The sequence below is a fragment of the Panthera onca genome, chromosome F2 (assembly GCF_046562875.1).
Source record: "Panthera onca isolate mPanOnc1 chromosome F2, mPanOnc1 haplotype 2, whole genome shotgun sequence".
Classification (NCBI taxonomy): domain Eukaryota; kingdom Metazoa; phylum Chordata; class Mammalia; order Carnivora; family Felidae; genus Panthera; species Panthera onca.
This window is the reverse complement of record NC_138356.1, coordinates 27,692,918-27,720,621: the sequence shown is the minus strand read 5'-3', so window position 1 is coordinate 27,720,621 and position 27,704 is coordinate 27,692,918.

Genomic DNA, 27,704 nt, shown 5'->3' with positions numbered 1-27,704 from the left:
TACAGTGATTGTTAGAAGAGACATGGACAGTTTATGGACACAGATTTTAAATTAAGGGATTTTATTTACATTAACTATATAATTTTTTTAAAAAAACAAATGAGAGATATTAGGGTATAGTTCTGTATTTTGGAGAAAAATCCAGTTTAAAGAAGAAACTGATGATGTAGGATAAATGGGGAGTCTCAAAAGTGGAATCATAAGTGGTGAACTGTGATGGGATCCTGAGCACAGAGCAACAGCTTTTAGTAGGAAGTGGACATTTCTTCTACTCCAGAAGAGGGAAGCTGAGTATACTGCATAGATGCAGAAAAAGTAATAGTTTTCTTGACAGGAACAAGAAAGATCTCTCCCCTGTTCTTGTTTTTGCTTTTCTCTTCTGTTTCTGTTTTATTCCAGCCCAAGTAGGCAGAGACACACTGAAATTGTTTACCATGATGTGTTGCTGATTTCCAAACTTCTAAATACACTTAATTAAAGCTTTTCCCCTGAGTAAGAAATTCATTTTAATGCAAATGCTGACATACTGAGTAGAGTTTACATTTGTATTCAAAGTTGGAAGGAAAATCTCTTGTGTAAACTATTAGTTCTATAAGAAGGCATATACCCAAAATTGAGCAATTTCATGAATCATTGGTCTCTGCTGTTGCACATAAGGACTTTTTTTTTTTTAGATTATATCTAAAGCACTGCTATGTAGCATTCTAGTCATGTTTGTAGGCCTACAGGGAAACATTACATATTTTTTATAAACAAAATATCTTAATGTACGAAAAGAAAACGTTAGAAAACTTCTTTAATAAGAAACAAAATGCAAAATTAGCAAAATTTTACATACTAAAAAATGAGTTCTTAAAAATGTTATCTTTGCCTAAGTACAAAATTTTGATATACTGGAAAAGCAAACTCATATTTCAATGTAATTCTTTGTCTGATTAACATGGGAAATGTTCTGAGAGCCTGCATCTCATATGTCATTTGAATCAATTGTGATGCTAATTAGTCCAGAAATCTTCAGTACACTAATTCTTAAATCCTATTTCTTAAATATCTAAGCACAGAGTATGAATTTCTTTGTGTTTCTGATTTTCCCTAGGACTTAGGTAACTTAAAATCTACATTTTCAGCTACCTATGCCATCATTCTTCTTTTCTATTTGTTAACTCCATGCATATAACATTTTGCATACCAAATTAAAAAAAAAAAAACTAGCATCATGTAAAAATTTTGAAAAATATGGAATCATTCAAACTTTCCAACTTCTATTCCCTAAATCGACTGTTAGCCTGATAAGCTAGGTTTCCTCTCTTTCATTCATTTGTCATTAATTAATTAATTCAACAAATAGTGATACCTAATATGGTATTATTAGACATACAGAATAAGATAGTAGAGGCCCCTAGCCTAATGTTTATTGGAAAAAATAGACATTTAACTAATAATTTCAACTGTGGTGAGTGCTAATGAAACATAGGGCAACACAAGGTTTTGTGGAAGTACATGGCTAGCCTGGATTTCACAGACCAGAAGAAAGATGGAAACAATCAGATCATAGAAACATGAGCATTGTCCTACCAATCTTTGACCTTACTTTTCAAACATTGCTTTTTACATTTTTGGCTGGGAAATACACTTGTATAATTTTGGAGAATGATGGTATCCTGCTGCTTGGCCTGAGTAGATTAATAACTTAAGTTCATGGAAGAAAAATCATCCTGATTTATATATAATTACAGCATATTTAGTTCAGTCTGATAATGAAACTTTATCTACAGTTGTCCAAACATCTTGAGTCTAGAAATAGCCGTAGGTCTCCAAACAAATCATTTCTAATTTTTATGTGGTAAATGTAATGACAACTTGAGAACTAGCTTCTAAATGAATAATGTCAGAAGATGTATCAGTGTTTCTAATTTGTACTCTTCTTTTTCATTTGGCAGATAAACATTTTCAATGGAGATGATGAAATCAGTGCAGACAAGGCTGCTTTTATTTAGAAGAAGGAATGAAAAGCATGTTTTTTAAGCTAGTGGATTGGCAAATCGAGTCAAAGGTTTTAAAGGATCTGGCTGCTGCCCGACTGATTTAAAGGTATAGATATCTAGATTTGGAAGACTTAATTTGAAACTATTTTTTAAAATATGAATTGCCTGTATAACAAAGTTTGACAGCTTCCCTTTAATTGGTGTCAAGATACATAAAACTTTTGCACCCTTCCACGTCAGAAGAAAATTCTTCATGTGTGATCCCTGGTTAATGAATAGAGTTATATGAAACTGTTTCACATTTTAATGAACTAATATGGATGGTTGGATCTCTGTATGATACATAATACAAGAAATAATCTTGAAATTTATTCGAGGAAGAACGCAGTTTACCAAACTGCAGTCCAGGTTTGTCTACTAGAATTAAATAGTTAAGGTCTAGCAAAAACATAATAAATTTGGATGGATTTTTAGTGGATTTCAAGTACCAAAGAGTTCAATTCTTTTCCTTATCCTGTATAGTAAGTTCTATATATGCGATAATTTAAAAATTTTAGTTAACTAAAATCTGTGTGTGTATGTGTGTGTTGTATAACCATATTCATGATCAATGGACAGTCACAGGGATTAAAAAGTGTGCATTTAACAAAAAATACAGATTAATTATATTAGTAGACTCACATAATGTTAGAGCTGTCAGTGACAGAGAGAAAATGTAGTCTTAAATTGCTAGTTAGAAACTGAGACCAAGACAGGGCATACCACGATGATGATGTAGGAAAGAAATAGATGTTGGGACTAGAATCTAGGCTTTCTTTCTTTCTTTCTTTCTTTCTTTCTTTCTTTCTTTCTTTCTTTCTTTCTTCCGTGACCATTTATTTATTGGGAATCTGTTATGTGCTAAGCACTTTTCATGGAATCTAAAGAAACAGAGATGAATGTGTATTACACTTCCTAGCCTTTTGTCCTATATGCTAGTACTTCCAGATATTCTTATTTCAACTCTTCAACTTCTTTCTAAAAACGTTATACACACTAGAGGGAAAAAAAATAGAAAAAGTAAGGCTCAGAAGATAAATTTGGGAAATCTATAAAAAATAGAACAAAAAGACAAATAGATGGAAAAGAGAAGAGAAAACTGGAAAACCCTTTCAGGAGATGCACTATCTGAATAAAATGAGTTACAGAAGGACAGAACAGAGAAAGAAGGAGGAATCATGAAAGTGGATTTCCCAAGACAAAGAACATAAATTTCTTTATGGAAAGAACCTACTGAGCACCCAAGATAATGGATTACATTAAGAATATTATTAGGAAGTCAGGAATAATATTAAGAGCAAATATGAAGTTCTATTTGCTCACAAAAAGGTAAATAAAAAGATATATATATATATATAGTATTAAGAATCAGAATTGTTTCAGAATTCTCAACAGCAAACAGCAATGCTGGAAGGTAGATTGGTAGATTCATATACTCAATATTCTGAAGGAAAATTAGACCTAACCTAGAGTTCTATACTATTAATCAAGCAGAGACTAGAATAAAGACTTGGAGATGTTCAAAATTTCAAAAAAAAACCATATTTCCCACGTACTGATTCTTTTGACGAAACTGTACTATGTGCTCCACAAATATGAGGTAGCAAACCAAAAATGAGAAAAGTGTGGGACACTGGAAACAAGAGATTTAATCAAGGAGAGATGAGAAGAGAATCTCTATGATGATAATGGCAGAGAATAGCATGACTTCCTGCTATAAACATAGAGAGACCTACCCAGGATTTCAACATGTTCCTGAATGTGTGGATCCATATAGTTTAGAGCCTCATAACCATATCATCTTTTCTCCCGAAAGAGTAGATCAGCAGTCAAAACCAATGAATCCCACTTTTATTGATGACATGCAAAGATGATATTATTTGGGTAAGACAGACTAAGGAGACAATAAAGATTACACTGAAGCCGGCTTCTCTCTTCACTCTCTTCTTAGCAAAAGACTTCAGATTCCTGCAGACTACAATTCAGAAAAATAAAACACAAATTTACCCTAATAAGAGAAATTATCCTCTATATGGCCTATGTTCATGTATGCATAAACTACCCCTGAAAAATATATAAGAAGCTCATAACAATGATTGCCTCTGGGAGGGAGAAATGGTGGCTGAAGGAACAGTGTATAAGAGAATTACTTTTCGTTCATCACTGTTACTTTAGCATTTTGCACAAAAAGTGTGAATGATCTAGATACAAGGTAAAATTAAAATTACGGCAAGAAAATGACTCCTTCCTTCTGAGCCTTCAGTCTTGTTAAATGTCTCTTTGAGGTGTTTAGAAGCTCAACAGTTCCACATAAGATTCCACAGAAACAGGGTGATGCTAGGCTCTAGGAGAGGAATGGAATGGAGCTACATAGGAGTTAAGTTTTATATACTATTGAAATTAATTGGTATTAATCAAAACTAGGTACTTATAAGTTAAAATGTTAATTGTATTCTTCAGGGCAAGCATCAACAATATAATTCCAAAATATAGTAAAAGATAAGGGGATTGAAATAGAACACTAGAAAATATCTATTTAACAGTATCAACAACAAAAATCAAGTTGATAATAGAGGAACAGGAATTAGAAAAAGATATGATAGATGGAAAACAAATGGCAAATGTCGGACATATATTCTACATGGATTACATTTAATATAAAATTACAAAATTAAGTATAATTATATTTAATATAAAAAGAGTAAGCATTTCATCTAAAGGCAGAAATTTGCAGGATAAATTTTAAAGAATGATCCAAACATATGCTGTCTACAAAGTCTCACACACACACACACACACACACATACACACACACACACAAATATATATGACATATATAGGTAAAATATAAAAGGATTGAAACAGATATACCAGAAGAATAGTAACCAAACCATACTGTACAGCTAAGCAAATATCAGAAAAAATATATTTTAAGACAAAAATTTTTACTAGAGACAAATAGATGTTATAATAATAAAATGGTCATTCCATCAAGAATATATAATAATTATAAACATATATGCACCTGAGCACCATGTGAGTAAACTGTCTTGAACATCCTACCCAAGTGAGTACCCAAGAGGACTGCAGCCTCCCCCAACACTATGTAAAACAAAATTGTCCAGTAAACTGAAAGAATTGTGAAAAATAATAACTGGCTCTTGTTATTTTAAGTTACTAAAAAACAAAACAAAACAAAACAACAAAAACAAAAACAACATATATGCACCTAACAACAGAAGCTCAAAATACATGAAGCAAAATTGGGCACAACTGAAAGAAGCCATAGACAGTTTTACAATAACATTGGGGTACTTTAATAGCCTCCTTTAATAGCCGAAAAACTAGACAGAAAATGAACAAGAAAATAGAAGATTTGAACAACAATCAACCACTAGAATTAACAGACATCTATAGAATGTTCCACCCAACAGCATCAGAACTTACATTCTTTCCAAGTTCACATGGAACATTATCCAGGATAGACCATATGCTAGTCCATAAAATGGATTACAATAAATTTAGAAGGATATAAACAATATAAAGCATGCTCTCAGGCAACAATGGAATGAAATTTGAAATCATTAACAGCATAATTTTTGAACTCACAAATATGTGGTAATCAAACAATATATTCCTAAATAACTCATGGATCAAAGAAGAAATCATAAGGAGGATTAGAAACACATTGAGATGAATTAAAATGAAAAAACAATATAACAATACTTGATTTTCCTGAGGTACTCTTAAAAAGCAGAAGAATTCGACAAAGACATCTAAATAACTAAATACAAAAATTGAGGGAAATTTTAAGTCTGGGGACAGCTCAGGAAGAGCAATGGCACACTGAAACGCTGTGTGAACCTGTACCACTTTTCTGAGTATTTTACATACATAAACTTATTGAGTTCTCACTATTACCACATGAATTAGATACTATGTTATCCCAGTTTACAGAAAAGGAAATGAGGGCACTGAGTGATAAAGATTTTCCAGCATAAATTAGAGCCATAATCAGAATCCAAGGAATTTGTGTCAACCATATTAAGTTTTAAATTTAGTTTGGAAATATTTTATCCATAAATATTTTCAAACTCCATATAGGCCATGATGCTTTTCAAGATTCTTGCAATATATGGTAAGGAAGAAAATACTGATAGAAAGCAATCTCCACTTTTGCTAAGTATATGTGTCCTAGAATTCAGTGAATAAATCCTTAGGTTAATAACTATGGGAATATAACATTAATATTAATGTAAAACTCAAAAGGGCAAGGATTATTGGTGAGAAGATTTTAACAGATGATTAATAAAATTTTGGGAAATGGAGATGGAAGGATTAATATGATTTAAACTTAGATTTTCTCCTTTGCAAATGTCCCTCAAGGAAGAAGTCAATAAGAATTTAGCTGCTTTTCCTCTAAAACCTTAGTAAGGCTCCGGAATTGGAAGTACCTTAAAACAGACACATATAGTGGACCTGAAAATTGGGAGGTTATTTGAAAATTTGTCTAATGAGTAGATATACCCACCTCCAAATTTCCCAAACCCAAACAAACAACAGTGTGACTCTCCTTTTGCTGTTCCAGTAGAAGCACGGCATTGGACTTCTTAGTAGCACTATGGAAATCAAAAGAAAATGAACAATTGCTTCAAAATTCTGAAGACACCTTTCAATCTAAAATTGAGATTTTCATTTAGCAATTTTTTGTACAGCTTTGTACAAACTTTTATTTTGTCTAGACTCTACTATTACACTAAAACTCCAATAATATTGTAAAATTTTAATATAGTAAACAGGAGGCAAAGTTTTTGAAACATTTTTTTTTGCAAAAATTCACTCAACTGTTTTATAATTAAGTACTATGAAACATTTGAAAATATCTCAATTCTACCTTTGCACTCAATTGATCGTTTGGCTAGATATGTAAAGTTATGTTTTGGAGTCTAAAAAATTAGACTTTATATCAGACCAAAATAGTCACTATCTTATCTGGTCCTCGGTCTGTACATTCTTGCATGTCAGTTGTGATTCAGTGTCCCCTTACTTGGTGTTACTCTGCTTACTCTGCTCCCATAAAATACCTCCTTCCAGGAATTCCTGTTAATTAAGGTTAAACATTTAAAGGAAGAAAATAGCAACAATAGGTAACAATCCTGACAGATTTCCTCTTAAAAGATCTAGCTGAAATTTAAGCAATAAAGTTATCATGACTTATTTGCATTATAAAGCAGATATTGGTGATGACAACACTATTTCATATAATTACTATAAAAAGTAACCTGGAATCTAAAAATTTCCTTGAAGATTTTTATATTTGTCACTAATAATATGTAAGTTCTCAAAAAATATATCAATAATTTAAAATAATGGTTTTTATGAAATTTGAAAATTTCATATTAAATGTACATTTATTTATTTATTTATTTATTTATTTTTAATGTTTATTTTTGAGAGAGAAACAGAGTGTGGGCAGGGAAGGGGCAGAGAGATTAGGGACACACAGAATCTGAAGCAGTCTCCAGGCTCTGAGCTGTCAACACAGAGCCTCATGTGGGGCTCAAACTCATGAACCATGAGATCAGGACCTGAGCAGAAGTCGGATGCTTAACTGATTAAGCCACCCAGACACCCCTTAAATGTACTTTTAAATGTAAAAATAGTTATGATTTAGTGTAATTTAAAACTGTCTTGTTCCTCTTGTATATATTCTTTTAGTCAGTGATATAGCCAATCAAATTTTATTGAATTCTTACTAAATACAGTTATTGTCCCCACAGAACTGCAATTGATAGTTGAAAATATATTAATATAATATCCCAATCAAATTTTGGTGGAAGAAACCATAATGTGAATTAAATCAGTCATGTCCAATTTACAAACTGTAAACTATTTGTTACCCCGGGTTTTAAGAACTTGTGTTAAGTGTTGTTTGGATGAGAAGACTTTATTTAAATAGAAGTTTCTTTATTTTTTTTAACTTGAGAGAGAGAGCACACGAATGGGGTAGAGAGAGCACATGAATGGGGTAGGGGGGAGAGTGAAAGAGAGAGAGGGAGAGAGAGAGAGAGGGAGAGAGAGAGAGGGGGAGAGAGAGAGAGAGGGAGGGAGGGAGAGAGAGAGAGAGAGAGAGAGAGAGAGAGAGAGAGAGAGAGAGAGAATCTTAAGCAGGCTCCATGCTTAGTGCAGAGCCTAACACATTGCTTGATCTCATGATCCTGAAATCATGACTTGAGCCAAAATCAAGACTCGGATGCTCAACGACTGAGCCACTGAGGCACCCCTAGAAATTTCTATTTTTAAAAAACAAAGTTTTGATCACTGTGCTCTATTTAGATAGTCCCTCTTAAACCCACCTCCATTTCCCCATATGCATTGGTGAAGAAAAGACGAACTCCTTGTAGTAGTATTGGGAAACATCTAAGAAAGAATCGGTAACACTATATTTTACAGGAGATGCTTCTTGTCTAACAAGTATTTATAGAATATGAAATCTGGGAAAATTATCACCCAGTTTTCCTCTTCTAGAGGCATGTTCTAAATGATAGGAATCTGTATATCCATGAGGTTTGCTGACATTTTTTATTTGATCCAGAATCTGTATTCTTTCTCAAAGAAAGCATAATAAGCAGCACAATATATTTTGTGCTACTTACTTAACATCTAAGTTAAGGTGGATGTTTTAAGATTATTTTCAGAGAGAAGGTGTATAGTTCAAATTATTTGGCTGTATTTCACAGTATTATTACAAAATTGTCAAACAATGGCTGGGCTCCAGTATAGTTCTCAGTTCCTGTGTTCCATTGGGACACTGGTCTTAAATCCAATGTTTCCTCTTATTCCAAACATAAAAACAAACAAACAAGCAAACAAATAAGCAAGTGGATAAGTAAATGAAATATTTTAAAAGCCAGCTCTTTTCTCCCTCATCCATATTAATTCTCTTCTAGCTAAAAATACTTCCTAGAAGTGATTTTTATGTTTCTTAGAAACTCTCTATGCAGATATCCACACTAGTACAGAGAAAACTATTCCTTCTAGATCTCATACATTTTCCATTTGAAGTATTATTTATTTTCGTATGTCACTCTGAGTTTATCCATTCTCCTAGATATGTACTCTTCCGGTGCATTTGAGCATCATAGGAAAATAAATCTTACTCTTGATAATGGTAGCCTGGTCATTGAGTCACAGAAAGCTATTATTCCTACAATTTTTCAATAGTGAGTAGATTCTATAGGGGTAGAATTTTAAGATGTAAGTACACTGTTTTTCTATACTCAAATTACATCCCTCTTACCATAGAAATTGACCAGTGAAGTGTGCTGCTGACTTTTCAGAATACATGTACATATAGTCCATTAAGTTATTATATATATAACTTTGGTCAAAAAAGCATACTGTGAAATGTTGCCTTTGTTTAAACTCCCACTATTTCACTATACAGCTTTAAGATTCAACTTCTTTATTGCCCTCTGGTGGTGGGCTCTGTGAACTGCCTATTTAGAGGTCTGATAACCTTATTCAAGTAACTAAGTAGGTATTCAATTCCTCAGGTACAAGCTAAAGAGTAGATATTGGGAAACATTCAAATTTATTGAAACTGACTAAGGAGGTCAATGACTTGATTGTTAGTTTAAAAATGTGAAATATTGATTCTCCTTTTGTCAAATAATATTGCATGAAGAGAATATGAATACTTGTTTGCTTTGGAATAAAAAACAATAATTAATGATTTTCTTCATTTGGACCATGCCTTCTGTGAAAATACAGAGTTCAGTTAAGAGTTGGACTTTCCAAAAGATTCTTTTAAAAATAAAACTCCACAAGTAAGTAATTTCAAATTATAATTTAAATATATCTTAAATTTAAATATTTATATCTATATTGATTTAAATGTGGTACACTACATAGTTTCAGGTGATTCCATCCTTCATATCTTCTCCCCCTTTCAACAAATAGGATACATACTGAGTGCCTAATACGAGTTAAGGAACTCTGTACGAAATTGTGATGTTGGTAAAGCTTAGCAGAAAGGATTGCAGCCTGTGTGTTGATGAATTTTCCCTAGGAGTGTAGAAGATGGTAGGTGGGGAAGGGTCAGACATGTCTCTGTGCTCCCCAAATTTTCTCTGTCAACTATCAACCTCTTGTATTAGAAATAACTTCCCTTGTTAGAAAGGGTTTTGAGACGGTAAATGTTTTCTATTAAAATGTAAGTATTTTCAGGAGTACCTGAGTGGCTCAGTTGGTTAAGCTTCTGGTTCTTGATCTCAGGGTCATGAGTTCAAGCCCTGCATTGGGCTCGGTGCTGGGTGTGAAGCCTACTTAAAAAAAAGTATTTTCAAAGTCTGTAAAATATAGGGTATTATGTAGTTTCCTTAGTATAGCCGATTTTCAAGAGAACAGACTGGGGACTGTATCTATGGATGTGTACGTGCATGTGTGTGTCTACTGAGGATACAAAAGACACCTTGGACAAGAAATAGTACTGGTATATGACAAGGAAAAGAACATAAAAGACAAATTTCATCTACTGAAGTTACCCCCTGGCTGGGGAAAGTCTTACTTTTCCACCATCCTTTGCTAATATATTTAGTAAATGCCCAGGGTCCTTAGCTACCTCTGTAAGTTTTACAAGCCTGTCAATATCCCATGTACAGGGGATGTGGCCTCGAAATTTTGCCCATATAGTTTTTCTTTCCCTCAGAGTTTTCCTCTGAGCTATGTAGTGGGGTAGGTTTTTGGTGAAAATCTGTGCTCATTTGTTAAATAGAAACTACTTTTATAGTTTAAATAAATAAATGGTATTTTGAGCCAATTGCAGAGTACCTCTGGCTTCCTCATAACAGATACTTTAGGACAAGTAGGTCATTTATAGTCCCTTAAATCAGAGTACAAAGTTATTGAGCAATTCTAGTTCAAACCTTGTAGTCACAAAATGTGGAAAGAGATATCCTGCATTCTGTCATCATCTGCTTATTCTCTTACACAGACACCAAAAACTCTTTCACTGAAGTCGAAAGAAGAATAATACTTGAACAAAGTCTGTGTTTAAAGTCTGTGTCTTGTTTTTATTTTTCCCAGGCATAAAGTAGGTAACTGTTCGATGTTCTCATGATAAATATTAAAAATCTAAAAGATGTTTTATTTACTAAAGGTCATAAAATTCCAACTTTTCTTTTGGTAGAGAGATTTATGATGAAAAGTTTGGAAACTTCTGTTCTATATTAATTTTCCTGATTTGAGACTGCAGAGAACAGCATTTAGATGGAAAAAGTTGCCAAGAGGACCATAAGTAAAGGCATTTATGCGTTCTTTCTTATAATTTCATTTATTAGTTTTCAACATCTAACTTTGAAAAGCTGCCTGAGGCTACGCAGCATGTACAACAGGGATCACAGCTGTGCTGCCCCCACCCTCTCCCTGCAGATGGGAACAGAGTGTGCCTAGCAGTACCGGCACAGGCCCGCATTTCTCTGTCCACCCTTGGTACTTCTCAGGACAGGGGCTTTTCTCCATCAGCTTCATCCTGCTCCACTTGACTCCTTTTCCCTCCAGTTTTATAGAAATATAATTCACATTTAACACTGAGTAAGTTTAAGGTGTGCAGTGTGATGATTTGATACATGCATGTACTGAAAAATGATTACCACAAATAAAGTTAGTTAACAAATCCATCTCCTCACATAATTACATTGTGTGTGCATGGATGTGTGTGTGTGTGTGTGTGTGTGTGTGTGTGTGTGTGTGTGTGTATGGTGAGAACATTTAAGATCTCTCTTAGCAACTTTCAATTGTACAATATTGTTAATTAGAGTCACCATGCTGTACATTAAATCCCCGGAACTGGGGCGCCTGGGTGGCTTAGTTGTTGAGTGTCTGACTTTGGTTCAGGTCATGATCTCACGGCTCGTGGGTTCGAGCCCCACATCGAGTCTGTGCTGACAGCTCAGAGCCTGGAGCCTGCTTTGGATTCTGTGTCTCCTCTCTCTGCCCATCCCTCACTCATGCTGTCTCTCTCTCTGTCTTTCAAAAGTATATGAATGTTTAAAAATTTTTTAAAATTAATAAATCCCAGAACATATTCTTCTTATAACTAGACGTTTGTACCTTTTGACGAATATCTCATCTCCTCCACCCCTAGCCTCTGGCAACCACTATTCCATTCCTTGAGTTAGAGTAAGTGAAATTCCACATATAAGTGAGTCATACAGTATTTGTCTTTCTCTGTCTGACTTATTTCACTTAGCATAATGCCCTTAAGCTTCATGTATGTTGTCACAAATGGCAGGATTTCCTTTTTTTATGACTGAATAATGTTCATATATATGATATATGTATATATCTCACATCTTCTTCATTCATTCATCCATTAATGAACACTATTAATTATAGAAACTCTGTCAATTGCTACAGGTGACTAAGATGACAACACACAAAATCTGGGTGCTGTTACAATGGAGAAAACTTCCCAATGGTAGCAGTAGATCCTGGCTATAGATAGGCTACACCCCACAGGCAGAAAGGCTGGCCGTATTTTGGGAGTAGCTGGTTTGAATATGAGTCAAACAAATCAAATAATTGGTTGTTATGTCACTAGGACAAAGTCTATCATCTCTTTTAGGCATCTTACCATAGATGTGAAGTGAGAATAAATGGAAAAGAAGGCATCTAAAGCAAAAGGTTATCATGAAACCAGTTCTTTTTATTCTATAGAAGGGAGAATATACAATCTCACCTCAGAACCTGAAATCAAACAATGACATGTAACAGCTTGCGTAGGATATAATTGTAGCAGGAAAAATACAAGCAGAAAGCACAGGAGAAACAAGTGCCATTTGTATGGGAATAAATAGCTTGAAATATCTCAGCAGCCTCCTAAAAACAAGCTTGGGTTTCAATATAGTATAATAATTAATATTCAGTCTTAAGAAAAAAAATAAAACTGTACCTTTGCTTTCTTTTAGAAAGTGCTGGAAAGGCAACTATATTTGACAAATTTTCATAAATAAAGAAATTTAGCACACTTAAATATTTTATCTACTAATTAAAAAAATCTTTCCTACAGAATATCATTTTCTGATGAAATAGGGGGAAAAGAAGGTGCTAGGGGGTGAAGAAGTATGGGGTAGTATAAAATTTCCTCTCCTCCTTTTTTACCTGAAAATATTTTTCCAAGCCTAAAGAAGTAGTAAAATTCTGCATCTGAGATTGAATAAAAGTTTTAATAGATACATCTTATATATATGCAATTTGATTTCCACAGTTATTTCAATGTGCTGACTGGGCTGCTTGCTTTAAAGGGAGACTCCTCTAAACAAAGCCCTTGAAGAAACTAACAATGTGTGAACCAACTTGTTTATTCTGTGTGTCACTTGGCTGCAACAGTAGACTAAATTGCTCTTTTAACCCCATTGTTTGTACCCCTTGTAGTATCTGGAATCATTTCTGAAACTAGAGAAGGGGGCTCAGGAAGCTGAAAGAGACAAAATATCTAACTATTGTTTCTTTGCAGAATTACAAAGGTCAGGTAGCAGGTTCATTTCTGATGGTTTTAAAGAGAAAAGCTAAGGGGTTCCTGGGTGGCTCGGTCACTTCAGCATCCGACTTCATTCAGTTCAGGTCATGATTTTTTGGTCCATGGGTTCAAGCCCCTCATGGGGCTCTGTGCTGGCTGACAGCTCAGAACCTGGAGCCTGCTTCGGATTCTGTGTCTCCCTCTTTCTCTTTGCCCCTCACTCTCTGTCTCTGAAAAATGAATAAACGTTAAAAAAACCTTTTTAAAAGGATGAACTATGGCGTCTAGTCCACTTTGGAATTCATATCCCTGTTCTTGTGTGTTTTCAATGCTAGTCCACCTTGAGTGGATCACGAGAGATGATTTCTCAGCATTAGCCAGTGGTTTTCTAATTCTGATCTTAGTTTGTCCTAGTGATGTAACATTGATGAGGAATTTTGAAATTTTTAAATTCTTCAAAAGGTCTTGATTTTGTAATGATACCAAACTGTGGAAAATAAAAGGAGGATTGGTGAAGTTTTGATAAATTATAATAGTCCTAATTGATTTTCATAAGAAAAAATAGGGAATGGATTATTTAGGAATCTGAATGAATACTGTATATCTCACCTATTCCTATTAAAACTATAGGTTAGTTGAGATAAAAAATTTTAGGTATAAATTTTGGTAATAAAATTCGTTATGACTCTTTGCTTAATCATGAATTTAAGTGGTGACCGGTTCACCAGTTTGCAGTCAATAAGGTTGACCAATGGGATAATTCACTTTGTAGTCTGGGACATCCAGCCCTATCTTCATTCTCTTGTTTATGCTCTATCTCATGTATTTTAGTAGTAATAGTAGTAGTAGTAGTAGTGGACAGTTGTTATTAGATAGAATCGAGTTGTTTCTATAATTTTTTATAGTCAAACATATACTAAGTAATACAGATTTTGAAAGCACTCGTGTTTAGGATGGGGAGACCAAAAGTGAATTCAGTGTTTATAATACTAGTAGCTGCCCTTCAAGGAGCCTGTGGTTTATTTGGGAAGAAGTGACATATGCAATAATCTGAGGTATTGAATAAATAAATAAGTCTAAGGGCAGAGGTTCCTGAGAGTGAGTTGAGTATGGAGGAAGCAAGCTAAAATAACCCATTTCAAATCCTGGCATTATAATGATTTGCAGGTCTCCTCACACCTTTTCCTGACAGCATAGACAAAGCAAACAAGACTGGAGAATATGCTACAATGGCCAAAATAGATTTAATGTCATTTTAGCTGATTATTTTTAGGCTTTGAGTATATGATAATTCAAATCTACCTAAATAATAGGTTTACTTTAACACTGAAAATTCAAAAAAGAAACTGCTGCAAAAGTATACACAATAGTAACAACTAGTTTTTGGAAGAATATAATTTTTTTTTTTTTTTTGCCATATACTAATATTACATAACCTGCCCCAGGCCTGGGAATAGCCTTTACTCTGACTGGTTATCAGACTTTGTTGTCTTCTAGCTAAGACTGAAACCTTTTTTAAAAAATTATTTTTGTAGATTTTATCACCAAAGACCTCAGAGCAATCTGAGTGCCAGAGTTCTGGACTTGGACAGGTAAGGCAGAATTATGATTAGAATTCTTGGTCAGGGAAGAGGGCTCCTGATTTAAGAATAGTTTTCTTCCTCTTGAAAGCTCACGAGAACACATTTAATCCATCTACATTTATGAAAAATTTAGTACAGAGAATTTCAAACATCTACATAAGTAGGAAGAAACAAATGGAAACCCTCACCATTAATCTCATCAAATATCAATTGCTGGCTATTTTCTCTATGCCTCCCCTTACTACCACCATCATAATTCCCAGCAATTTTGAAGCAAATTCTAGATTTTCTTTTCTCAGTAAAAATTTTAATATATCTATTTCTAAAATGTAATAACTGCCCCTTTCAAACCCAAGTATAAAGTCATCATCACATACCTCCCAATTAACAATAATTCCTTAATATTAACAAATAACCGGTCAGTTCACATTTCCTTGATTGTCCTATAAATATATATATTTTTTAATTTTAATGACCATTATTTCTTTTATTAATGATCCAGACACAATTTTTCTTTCTTTTTTCTTTAATTATTTTAGTTTTTACAATTTCTTTTAAGTTATAAGTTTAAGAGAACTCCATTTGTTCATATTTTCTTGAATTTATTTATCTGCCATTGAATCAAAAGCATTCATCCTGCATGGTTCTCAACTGTCTGCATTGTGTCCATTGTATACCCTTCATGCCTATACATTTATCATGTTCTTTGACCCATGTGTTTACTGTCAATTGGTAGATAGATCTAGAGCATTGAAAAAAATTCAGGTTTGATTTTTTGGTAGGTCTACTTCATAGGTGATGTTCATTAATTCCAAAATGAGTTATAAAGTGTCTGCTTGTCTTATTGTGATGTGCAACCATCAATTATTAATGCCTAGACCCATTAATTTATTATGGGTACCAAGTGGTGATGTTCTGCTAATTATATTATTATTTTTTAATTAATATATTTATTTTGGGGGGGAGACGGGGGGAGAGAGAGAGAGAGAGAACAAGCAGGGGAGAAATGGAGAGAGGGAGAGAGAGAGGGAGAGGGAGAGAGAGAGAGAGAACAAGCAGGGGAGAAATGGAGAGAGGGAGAGAGAGAGGGAGAGGGAGAACCACAAGCAGGGCCTGCATATTCAGTGAGGAGCCTGATGCGGGGCTCGATCTCTTGAACCAGGAAATCATGACCTGAAAGGAAACCAAGACTTGGACCCCTCACTGACTGAGTCAATCAGGTGCCCCTTTACTAATTATATTATTATTATTCATTTTTAGCTGGAATATTCATTTCATCAACTATTTGGTTGCCCTGAGTCACAGTTTAATTTGAAAAGGCAGAATAAATGTTTCTTTTATTTTATTTACCAATTTTGCCAAAAAAACAAAAGAAAAAAAAAAAGACTCCAGAGTATATTTCAAAGATGATCAGTTAGGTATTTTATTTCCTTGTTGTTGTTTTCATTGATGCTATTGTAATTATCAGTGCACAGATTGTGCCCGACCATATTCAGATTGGCTCCTGAGTCATTTTGACACATCCCAGTAGTCTTTGATAGTCTTCCCTACTCTCTAGTATGACAAGATGTAATAAGAACAACTTGTTCTCCTGTGCTGGTTCTGAAATCAGCCATTTCTCCAAGGAGACGTTATCCATTGTATTTATTCAAAGTTGTGTTCCTTCTAGTTTAATCTTCATTCAAGAAATGATTTTTTAAACATATTATTTAATGAATTCTTTCACTTTTTCAAATCTTCCTATTCTCCAAATGCTTCATTTCATCTTGTAATTGTCTTTTTATGTTTTTTTTTAAATAAATAGTTTCTATCACTTTTTAAATTTCTTTTACTTTTTAAAAAACACTAGGCAACACATTTTGTTTTGTGGGTCTTTCTGTCAGGCTCTCAGGGTCTGCTGAGACTTTCTTATCTTTATTTTCCTTTTTATTTCCTACTAACTTTCTGTGGGATTTTACTGGAATATTTTTCTTTTCCTCATTTTAAAATGAAATAAATTTCCATTTTAGGAGAGAAACATAGGTAAGAATATATTTTCTAGCTTCACAATTCCAGTGCTCACTGTCTTCTGTTATTTTCATGACATGATTCAAAAAAATTCTAAAATTTTCCTCCTCAGCCCTCCAACTTTGATTTTTCAGGTTCTCTTCTTTTCTGCCCTGTTGAGCCTGGGGATTTGTTCTAGAAGGGTGGTTGGTTTGATGTGTGTCAAGGTTTCACGGGCTCCAGAACACATCTGTAGCCTCAGAATATCTCAAAGTTCTTACACACATTTGCAGATTGGAGGCTGCAAGGTCTACTGCTAGTTTCTGCTGCTGTTCTCTGTGAGTTTGTGATGGCAATCATAGGAATCTCTGGCTCTTCTAAATATAAAATCAGCTTTCTCTTCCTTCAACTTCTTTCCACATACTTTTAGATACCACATGTGGGTCTTTTTGCTCTTGTGGATTTGTCCCTACCTGGTTGTAAGTTGCAGTTCACGTGGGCACCTTATCATAGATGTTGTCTGTGAGTTTGGGGGCTTGCTTTACCAGATGCTTTTTCTTTTCTTGTTAGTGTGTGTCTTTAGGGAAGGGGTAGGATATTCAGAGATAAAAACCTTCTCTGTAGCTGCTGTCATTTCCCCAGAGTCCTCTGCCATTCGTATTTAAAACAAAATTATAGGAGTCATTATCCTGATCATAATTATATTGTATCTGTCTCCTTTTCCAGGCTTCATGTTCCACATAGACCCCCCTCCCCCCACTGTAGTATACTGAGTGATTGGATAATGTTGAAGTTTGGGGCCCTCTTTCTGTACCGCCCTCCTCCTAAACATGGCAATCTTAAACTCTACACTGTTTTCTTCACTGTTAAGGAATTTAGAAAATAAAGAGAAGCACAGGTTTACTGGCTGAAAGTGGATTAATGTATTATTTTTCTTAGGTAAAATGTTATAAGACTCTCTAGGCTGAAATTTCCTTGAATCATATTGCAAAGATGAGTGCCCACTTAAAGCACACTAAGACCTGAATCCAAGGAGTAAAACATTTTTAGAGCCTTCAAATTTGCCAACTTTGTGCAATTCTGCATTACTTCTTAAGGTAACTGAAAAAAATAATTTTGTGATAAAGTAAAAGTTGATTTTATGAAATAATATTATTTTTAAAGGGTATATGTATATATATACATACACACATGCTCAGTGGGTCTTTGAACAACATAGGTTTGAACTGTGGAAGTCCACTTTTTCATTGATTTTTTTCAATATGGTACAATACTATAAATATATTTTCTCTTATGATTTTCTTAACATTTTCTTTTCTCTAGCTTACTTTATTGTAAGAATACAGTATATTATATATATATATATATATATATATATATATATATACACATATATATGTATATATATAACATACAAAATATATGTTGACTCTTTATGCTATTGGTAAGACATCTGCTCAATACTAGACTATTATTGGTTAAGTTTTTTGGAGTCAAAAGTTATAAATGGATTTTAAACTGTGCAGGGGGTTGACATTCCTAATCTCACATTGTTCAAGAGTCAGCTGGATATGTCATTACATATATGTATCTGGGGGTGGGGAGAGGAAAAGTGTTAAGGCTCTATCAGTTGTTATCTCTTTTTCTAGAATATGGAAACATTTGAAGAGAAATGTAGCATAAAATAAGATGATAATCTAATAGTGAATATAGGTGTAGCTATTGCTATGCAGTGAACCAATCCTAAAATGCTTATGGTTTAAACAGCAATCATTTCCTCACAATTATGCATCAGCAATGTGGGCTGGATCCCTTGGTTGGATCTGTGTTGCTTTCATCTGAGGTCACTCATAAAGTTGACATCATCTGGTTACTTGGCTGAGATGGTTGCTTTCACATGTCTGATCACTGGTGCTGGCTGTTGGCTTGGGCAGGTGTCTCCATTACGCTGGCCAGCCTTCTTCACATGGCAGGTTTCCATAAGGAGAATCTTGATGCACAAGTACTTTCCAGCTCTTGATATGCTACTGGTCAAAAGCAAGTCACACGAGCAAGCCCAGGTCAGTGTGGGAAGGAACTACACAGGGTAAGGAAATAGTGAGACGTGATGCATTGGGGCCAATAGTCTAACAACCTACTACAATAATTATATAAAGGAAACCATTCTGAAGGCAGATGATAAAAAAAAAATACATGTAAGTGGGAGAGTGGTGTAGGTGGGAGTAAGAGGCAATGATCAAAGCTTGCCAAAGCCTGAGGAAGCTTCTGGTATGTTTGTAAAATCCACTGAGATTAAAGTAGTTCTATAACTATTTTCTGACACCAGAATAAAGGTCACAATAGCACATCAGGGAGGCCCATCACTCTTTTTTCTCTTCAATTTTCATGCTCTTTGACTCTGCTCATTTTTAGAATAAATTATGACTTACTCTTCATAAATTTGTTACCTTGTTTTTCTCAAAGAAATGTTGATCTCACTTTTATCTGCTATCCCACAGAAATGCAATACAAAAAAATTTCCTATGTAAAATATTTCACAAAGTGTAATATTATGTACCCAGTACAATTAACAGGTATTAAGAATCACATCTCATCATAGCTTAAATAATATCATTCCTCCCCTAAAACTTAAGATTCTCACTGATTCCTAATGGGTTATTTTCTTCAATAACAAGAGCTGACTTAGGCCATTTCTTCCTAGTGCATAGAGGTCCATGTTTGACTGCTCTTTGATCCTCATTCACATTATCTTTGGTGAACCTGATGATCACACCCCCTGGCTCAGGCCACCAGTATTGCTCCTGATGAAAGTTAACAGTGTTGGCCACATTAAGTCTTACACAGCAAATTGCTGACTTCTGGGGTTTCCTATCAGCTTTACCAGATATTCCACAGCAATTTTTGGACAAGGAAGGCTATAAGCAAGAAAGGTAAACAAGTGTTAAAGCGTTTTAGCATCTAACTGAAATTTTTTTATCTACCATAATCTTATGGAATAAGTATAAAAGTTACTTATAGCTTAGGTAGTGAGAACTTGGGAAAATTTTGGAAGCATCTATATTCATCAGTTATTTCAGGAGTTGGATATTCCCTGGTAACTCAGGATCCTTTTTACCTGGAACAGGGAGCTCTTTCTATGTTGAAGTGGTTTTACCTTTTTCCAAGGCATTTTTAGTTTTCTCTATTAGAAATTATCAAACTTACACATATTAAGCCATTTAGTCAAGGAAGAGTTAGAGGAGTCATGAGAAAATACTGTTTTGTAAAGCACAAAAGACAGCGATAATATTCCCTAATTGCATTTGCCTCTCACCACCACCTCCCTTGTGAAATGCATCAGCATCTGACTGGTCTCTGTGCCCCACTAATTGGACAGAGCTGCACTGGCATTCTTAGAAAGCACTGATGGTCACTTAGGAAACTGTAGGTAGAGCTTGTGTAGCCAAAGTGCCCAGGAAAGAAACAAATAGTCTTAATAAAATATGCTTACTGTTTTTCTTAGTTAACATTTATTCTCTGTAAGAGATTGGTATCTGGTTTGACAGGGAGTAGTCTAACTCTGTATTTGCCCAAATAATAAAATCAAGGTTAACATATCTCAGCTTTTCATCCTACTGGAATTAATGTATACAATTTAAAGTTATTTTTTTTTAATTGCTACTGGTTAGAATGCCTGAAGCCTATTAACTGAGCTAGTTAAGGTACAGTGTTAATAGGGATATTTTTCTCTTTTTCTACCACAGGATTGTGAAGTGTGCCCCATTTTCCACAATAGAGTCAAATGAAAAAGTGTAAATCTGTCACCACTAAGCCATGAGACAGGTACAAATGTTTCTCTCCAGAGTTAACATTGATGAGAATCTTTGTGGAAAAGAATCTCCTCTTTTTGTAGAAATATAATAAGATAGAAATTGTATTCTCAATTCCACTACTACGAGAATAATTTTATAGTCAATACCAATGTTTTTATTGATCTTTTAATAACATATGCAGTGTTTACATTAAAAGAAGTTTAAAAAAAAAGTAGGAGGCTTTCAATGCAATCTATCAAGGAGCATTTTCTAATGGCAGGATTCAGTCCCAACTTTAATACATGAAGTTAATACATGCTTATGAGATCAGAGAATCAGCTACAACAAACATTATCATAAGATGTTAAGTTTTTACGAGTGCCCCTGCAGGAATGGGGGAGGGACAGAGAATCCCAAGCAGGCTCTGCATGGTCAGCACAAAGCCCATTGCCAGGTGACCTCCAGATCATGACTTGAGCAGAAATCAAGACTGGGTGGCTTAACTGACTGAGCCACCCAGGCCCCACTCCCTGGCACCTTTCTTTCTGATTGCCACTTCTTTTTTCAGAAAAATTTCATGCACTTAGAATAATTAATAGCATCATCCTTGGCTTCTTGATAATTTCATAATGATGTTGCTTGAGGAAGGAGCTCATCCTCTTTGGGGAAAGTTCAGTCTAAGAAATAAAACATCATTAACACTAGATCTGCATCTGATGGTGGTATGATGCAGATTAGTATCCACTTTGTCTTTTGACTCTCCAGGCTGCATGGGAAGAATCGTATGGTGTGGTTTAGGAAAGCAGTAGCTCAAGAAGATTCCATTTTGTTGCTGTGTTACTCAGGGATTTTATTTGAGCACAATTTTGTATTTTGTTCTGTAAAATTATCATAGTCATTCTTTTGCTAATTAGTAAACAATTAAATGCTATCCTTCATTTATTTTCCCCTTCTGATCAGGAGCCTCCTCTCCATTCTCAGCCTTGATCTGAGTTCCAGTGAAGCAGCATGGAGTAGCTAGATTTCTGACTTCTGAAGTGCAATGCGGGTTCCAACTCTGTCTTCATCACTTATAATTTAGCCTCTCTGATATATTCATTCTAGAACTGGCAATGATGGTCAGTTTGATTCCTGTTTTTCCAGCAACCTTTGCACTTGAAAAGTGTATCACAGCATCTTATGTAGAATGGCATGGATGGAAAAGAAGAGCAAAATAAATCTTTTAGGAAGGTCTAAAATGCAAATCACATGGAGGTAACTGCTTGAGATAAAACTAACCCCACCTAGGGCACCTGGGTAGCTCAGTCGGTTGAACGTCCGGCTTTGGCTCAGGTCATGATCTCATAGCTCGTGGGTTCAAGCCCCAGGTCGGGCTCTGTGCCGACAGCTCAGAGCCTGGAGCCTGCTTCAGATTCTGTGTCTCCCTCCCTCTCTGCTCCTCCCCCACTCATGCTCTGTCTCTCTCTCCCTCAAAAATAAATAAACATTAAAAAATTAAAAAAAAAACTAGCCCCACCTGAATATTGTCAGTCAAGACAGGGAAGCAAACAAATATATTGTTCACTAAATGTATTATTTTCTGGAAATGTAAAATATACAAGAAAGCCTCACTGCAAATGAAATGCATTTGTTTTACTAAAAGATGTTTAAAAGTAGTATTGAATACTTACTTTTTAAGACTTATGTGTTTCCAGAGTACTATCTACAGTCAGTTTTATGACATTACATAGAGGAGGAGACTGAGTCTCCAAGATCATAAGGGATGGATTCCAGAGCCTTTGCAGGGCCCATTACACTCCATGACCTCCCTTTGCTTGTGCTGTTTATCCAACTAGGTGCTTGGAATACCAGAATGAATAAATCTCTCTTTCAAAAGGCTTTTAACATACATTAGGTAATAAACAACACCTACAAGTAGAACAGAGTACTTTATTTAAAGCATAAACAGAGCAAATGTTCATCTAGTATCATTTAAATCATCTTTAAATTACCTTTTAAATCAACATGCTTATACTTTGGTGTATTTTCTTATTTTTTCCTAGTTCTCTTTACATGTGCCTCTTTTCTTTTTTCTTTTCCCATCTGAAATGTTTATGGTCTCAAAAGTAATTACTGCTTGAAGAAAGTTTTCATGGATACTAAATGCTACCTAATGGAAGCCATAAGCATAGAGTCTGCTAGCATTTAGAGTGGTATAATACATATGCCAGCTTGAATCAAGTGGGAGAAAAGGTTAATCATTCTTTTAAATTGGTAGTGTTGCTGGAGGTGGATTAATATGCTTTTTGAATCCCTTATGTGCTGTAAAGCTCCTTGATCACAGTCACTATGACCATGTTTTAGGTTTTGAATTAAAGGTGTCTCCTGTGATCAGCTGGGCCAACTCCCTTAATCTCTCTGGCCATATTAGGTGATAGTTTTCTCGTTTCAATACATGATCTATGTTATAAGGAGTGTTGACTATACCAAACTCTAAAGTGGGAACCCAGAAAATGAAAGAATCTTTCTACTGATGCTTAATCATAATTCTTTTCATTGTGAATATAGTCCTTTCCCTATGTAATGTGGGAACATTATGAAAAGTAGAATGTTCTCTTGTGCCTTTGGAACCTGGAGTGCTCTCGACCTGTCAGCTCACTGGCAGAGCAGGCTTTGTCCAGACACCAAAGAACAAAATGTGAAATTGGCACCAGCCAGCCTCTCCGTTGCACAGGATATTCCTGTTTAAATTTGACGACCAGAACATTTTACAATTTGAAATTATTGTCATCTGGTTTTCTTTAGTTTCTTTGGGAATGAAAGCTTTGAGAAGCTTGTTAAAAAATCTGGACTTCTGATGGTGAGGCTTAACTAGATCCATCGAGTCATCAATCAACAAACATTGACCAAAGCTTACCACTCCCCCAGGTGCTGTCCAAAGGACCCAGACACATCTCAGATAGTGGCCCTGCCCCTTCATTTCTATTAATAGTATTTTTTCTAAATGTAATCAGAGCTCAGGTAAAGACAAGGCATTGATTTGAGTCTGCAGTAAACAAAGCTGCCTAGGCTGATCCCTTCAGTTCCCAGAATTACTTTGTCCAAAGTATAATTTTCCCAGTGCCACGAAACCAAGTTCTGTCATCCATCTATCCACTTGACATTTTATCATGATAGTCTTTGCCTCTTTGACCTCTAGTGAGGAAACTAGCATAAGACACTGGAATATGCCTGGTTCTATAGGTTAAGTGCAGATAATGATATGAATACAATTGAAGATGAAGCCCAAAGTGGAAAAGGCAGCTGTAAATAGATTAAGTAAAAAAGAGGGTATTTGAAAAATAAAGTAGTAAAGATTGAACCTGATGCAATAGCAATGAAGAGCTTCTGGAAGTTTTCCAAGAGGTGAGGGGTTGATTTTTTTAAGAACATTCTCAGCAATTTTATACCAGAAAAAATTATAAGGGTAGTGACTGTATACATGAGATCCAGTGAAAACACTAACTTTAGGCCGCTGAGCATGTTTTGAGCATATGCTGTAGAAATTAAATTAGAAAAGAAAGGATAATCTGAAGTCATTTTAAATGAAAGATTCACAAAATATTGGAGCTGGAAGGTATCTTTATTGGATTAGCCAACATTTTTGAGCAGCTACTATGTGGCAAGCACTGTTTTTATGGTCCAGAAGCAAAAGACAAAATAAAGACCAGAAGAATCAAAAGACAATATGAGGGATACATAAACAACTCATTACAAATCTAATGGAGATACGCTATTAAATAAATCATAAGAATGTAACTTTGCAAAAATAGAATTGGAACCAAATAACCCTGCTTGAGGATGTGGAAGAAGGTATCAACAATGAGGAAATCCTTGAATTGGGCTTTGAATGTTTGGGAATTACCCAAGTGGAGAAAAGGTCAAGGACATAAGGCAGAAGGAACATCCTGGATGTGAGAACAAGCATAGCATGTTTAAGGGATTGCAAAAGAGATTTTTTTTTTTAATTAGAGTGTAGAGTGCAAGTTGTTAAAGGGTCAAAAATAAAGTGCAAAAGGTAGGTTGGAATAAAAGTATAAAGTGGTCTAGCATTTCCTGTGAAGAAGGATAGGTGTTTTCCTACAAAATGGGTTACTTTTGTGTAAGGCTTAACAAACACTAAATCAGAGTTGTACTAAACACATGGCTTACCGGTGAAAATTTCTGTATTTTGTTTTCCAGGTTAGACACTGTTACAATTCTTTAACGTTTCTTTTTCCTAAGTAAGTCCATCTGGTGAGAATGTGTGATCCATTTTATTTTGGAAAGTTTTGCCTTAACTTTTTTCTACTTAAAACACAAATTCTAATCATGAAGTTTGTATCCTTGAAGTACCTGTTCATATTCTTTCTTTGACATAATGAGGCTAATCAAGATGTCTTCTCTAATTTTGAGAACCAGAATGATTGGTTCCTCATGTTGGTCATTTCAATAGATGGACCAATTTTAGACTCATTGCATAAGAATCATCTGAATAACTTGTTAAATTTAATCCTCATAGATTCTGATTCAGCAGGAATGAGGAGATATCCAGGAATATGTATATTAAATGGGATACTCCAGTATCTACATCTAGTATGCAGCTACATGTAGGAACCTAGTTTATGTTCTGCCAGGAACATGGAGGTATCATGGATACCATAAATGGAGATTAGGAAAAGATGCCTGGTAATTCAGATCCTATATGTGCCTAACTTTTGGAATTTAAAAAAAGTTTGGAGTTCGAGTTGAAGTTTTTTTTTTCATTCATTCGTTCAATGAATCACTTATTCACCTACCTATTTAACAACTATTCTTGAAGTCTAATATGTTCCAGATATGGTACTAAATTGTGGTGGCACAAAAATGAATAAGACATTATTCCTGCCATTAGAGGTAATATCAGATATAAGTGACGGGCAAGAAGAGAATAATAATCGAGTATGTTAAATGCTACATAGAGAGAGAAGCAGTAGGAATTTGTAGTAAACATAAAAACATATCTTTTTTTTTTTTCTCTCAAAGACTGAATTGTTACCTACATGCTATTTCCAAATGTATATCTTCATTCAAAGTTTTTTTTCTTCTGCACTCTAGATCCAAGCATAAAATTGCCTACTGAATATCGCCCGTTGGATTTCCCCATGAATCTCACAGACAACCTAAAAAATAAATTAGAATTATCATATTTAGCCCGAAACCAGTTATTTCCCCCTGTGTGTCCTATTTTAGTAAATGGCATCATTTGGACTCCAATTGACCAACCAAAAACCTGAGAGTCATTCTTCACCCTTCTCCCCTCCCCTAAACTCCCCCTGAAACAATCCCCAAGACCTGTCATAATTATACCATATATATATTTGTCCACTCTTCTCTGTGTCCATTGTCATACCCTTCACATTTTTTTCCTCAGATGTAACAGCTCCATTCACTTTCTCCCTGACTCCAGTACCATTTCTCTATTATTCATTCTCTTCATTACAACTTAAATTTCACTCAACTGCCTAAACCCTTTGAAATTTTTTCTTTAATTTTGGGAAAAAGGCCTCAAGCACTGTGATCCCATCTACTCCACCCTCATCCGGTGCCACTGTCTCTACCATTTCCTTCTCCCATACATTTTCAACAATACTCAATAGTCTTGAGTTTTTAAATGACCTCTCTTACCCCTGAACTTTCTCCAGGCTATGTCATCAATTTGGATGATTTTTTAACCATTTAATCATTGGCTAATGCATCTTCATCATTTAAGTTTCAAAATAAACATTGAATCTCTGTCTTTTCATGACTTTCATTTGAGGTTAAATTCTCTTTCTGTATATTCTCTTAAAACCTGGCTGTCAATTATCCATGAGATTTATATTTTGTAGTTTATTTTTCCTAATACATTGTAAACTCCTTATGAACAATGTCTTTATCAGTGTTATAGGTACTCAATAAATATGTATTTTGTTAAAAGATAAAGGAACTATCACTTGGGTGATAATTAGAATAAACTCAACATTTTAGGAAACTTTATAGACTTATAGTATACTTGGAGGCTTAATCAGATCATCACATTTTCAATCATATTTTATTCCAGGGAGTGTGCATTTTTTCTTTTTTTTAAAGAAATCTTTCCTCAGAAGAAAGGATTCTCTTCTCTTTGAATATTTTTTCTTTACTAGAGGGTTTGGTGCCCGAGGGCTGACCCACCTAAGGTCCCCATTGTTAACATCTGTATTATATCTACTGGGTTGGGGTCTCTTTTCATACTTAACAGGAATGTCATACTGCTTTTATGTAGTTTCTTCTTTCTCTTCTCCATCTTAAGATCATCCTGCTCTGCTCCTTTGCTTTTTCCCGAAGTCTCCTTTCACCACTTAATGTGGCCTGGTAAGTCTACGCAGTGGTGCTGAAGGAATAGTAAAAAAAATAGAAGTATGCGTGGGGGATATGTCCTTTAGAGAATTTCTCTTTCCAAGTAAATACTTTTTTTTTTTTTCCTTTGGAAAGTATTCCTCCTTCCCCTCTTTAGATCTTAAAAAATATTCCATGAGGCCTGTCATTTAAACTTGCTCCTGGGACAGATTATAAACTATAAAAGATCTAGGAAGAAAATTTGAAATACAAGGAAATGTGTAGAAAGACACAAAGCAAGTGGCAGGAAAACTCCAAGGGTTTGTATGCTCAGTAAAACACTCCACAGATTGACTCTTTTTAGTATGTCTTTTGATCTGAAAAGTCAAATTATATCTCTCACCTAATAACACATTTTGAAAAGAAACTGCAGTGCTTACTGGTTTGTGCTAAGATGGAAAGA